This window comes from Mus pahari, chromosome 20 (assembly GCF_900095145.1).
Source record: "Mus pahari chromosome 20, PAHARI_EIJ_v1.1, whole genome shotgun sequence".
NCBI lineage: Eukaryota > Metazoa > Chordata > Mammalia > Rodentia > Muridae > Mus > Mus pahari.
Genome location: NC_034609.1, coordinates 13,662,002 through 13,664,012, shown reverse-complemented (window position 1 = coordinate 13,664,012; position 2,011 = coordinate 13,662,002).

The window sequence follows — 2,011 nt, the reverse complement described above, 5'->3', positions numbered from 1 at the left end:
ATTCTTTATTTAGCTCTGTACCCCATTTTTAATGGGGTTTTTTGAGTTTCTGGAGTCCAGTTTCTTGAGCTCTTTGTATATATTGGATATTAGTCCTCTGTCAGATTTAGGATTGGTAAAAATCCTTTCCCAATCTGTTGGTGGCCATTTTCTCTCCATCATTTTTAAATCTCTGTCTTAAGACAGGATCTTGCTAAGTTTCCAAGGCAGGCCTTAAACTCACAAATAGCCCACTCAAGTTTAGAAGCTGCAACCCTCCAGTCTCAGCCTCTTGAGTGGCTTTGACTGGAGGTGTGTACCACTGCAGCTGGCTCACCTTTCCCTGGGCCTTGTTTCTCCCCATCCTGAGCAGAGCTCTTGACATCTTATTTGAATTCCAACACTTTTCTCCCATAGACATTACCATGGCACCAAGTGGTGCCGCTCTGTGTCTTTTTCCAAAGTTTTTGCACTGCACCATGCGAGGCAGATGATCTTGCTTTTTTTTTATCCCCCTAGAACCATTTGTTAGTTAACTACTTATGCACAAGGCCCTCTGGTCTTTATATTCGCCGATCTGTGTTAATGTATTACTATATGCCAGTCTTTTCAAAAATGCTTAATAAGAATTGTGTGGCCCGTTTTATATTTGCTCCCATCTTGCTGGTGAGCAAAGCAAGGTACAGAGCAATTAAGCTCCAGTCCCCGAGTACAGTGCTCATACATGAGAAGCCTGGGTTTAACCCTCAGTGGTCTGCCCAGACCCTGTGCCCCTCTGGGGTAGAGTCCAACCCCTCACTGCCTATTCAGAAGGTGTCCGCTGCCGTCTAGAAGGTTTCCCCGTTGTTTGCCTTGTCAACTCTGAACCTCCCCTGCCTGTCTCCTTGGATTGTACGTCAGAATCTCTCATTTTAAATTTTTTTAAGTTTTCTGGTGAGGGCCACATATGCCACAGTGCACATGTGGAGGTCAGAAGGCAACTTGTTAGAGTTGGTTCTTTCCTTCCACAATGTGGGTTGCTGTATATTGAGCTCAGGTTGTTGTTCTTGGTGCCAGGGTCACTTGTTGACTGGGCCACCTCCCCAGACCACTGTGCTGCAGTCCACAGTGAACCTACGTGTTGGCTATCCCTCCACGGAACTGCCAGCATTGGATATGTCCATGATTTGCCCCTCCTCCACCATTTTGCTCTTAATATTTCCCCATACATGAGAGTCAGGGTTTTTTTTTGTTTGTTTGTTTGTTTGTTTGTTTTTTAATGTTCATTTCCCTTATCACTAAAGACATCAAGCTTCTGCCCAGACTTCTGTTAGTCATTTGGATTCCTTTTTCTAAGAATTGTCAATACACTTCTCCCATGACTTGTTTTTCTAGTGAGCTGTTTTTGCTTGTTTTTCCTTGCAATGTTGAGTGTGAACCCAGGGTCTCCTGCAAGTACATGCCAAGAAATGATTTGCATCAAGCTAAGTCCCAAACCCACTTTATGCTTTTATACATCATTTCCTGGTGATATCCACTCTAAGATAGTCTTATAGTCTGTAGCTTGTCTTCCAACTTTGTATAAAGTATCCTACATCATACTGAAGATTTTAATTTCAGCGTTGGTGAAGCTCTCTATATTTGCACGCATGTCTGTACGTGTGTCAGTATGCATGTGTGTAGAACAGTATGGACAGAATGAACACATTCGCATGTGAAGGTCTTCAGCTTTATGTTCCAAAAGTTTGATGTGGGTTTTTTATGGGCTTATTACAGATCATCAAATATTTCAGCACTATTAATTTATTTTAGTCTGTCTATCATTCTATCATCTGCAAGCCAACCTTGCCTGTGACCCAGGCGTCCTTGTTAGTGTCTGCCCTCCGCCTTCTTGAGTGTTGTTACCCTGGTCTGTGCTAAGCAGATTTTTCTCCTTTCTGCTTAGAGAAAGAACATTTTAAGAATGCAATCAGAGCCGGGCACGGTGGTGCACGCCTTTAATCCCAGCACTCGGGAGGCAGAGGCAGGCAGATTTCTGAGTTCGAGGCCAGCC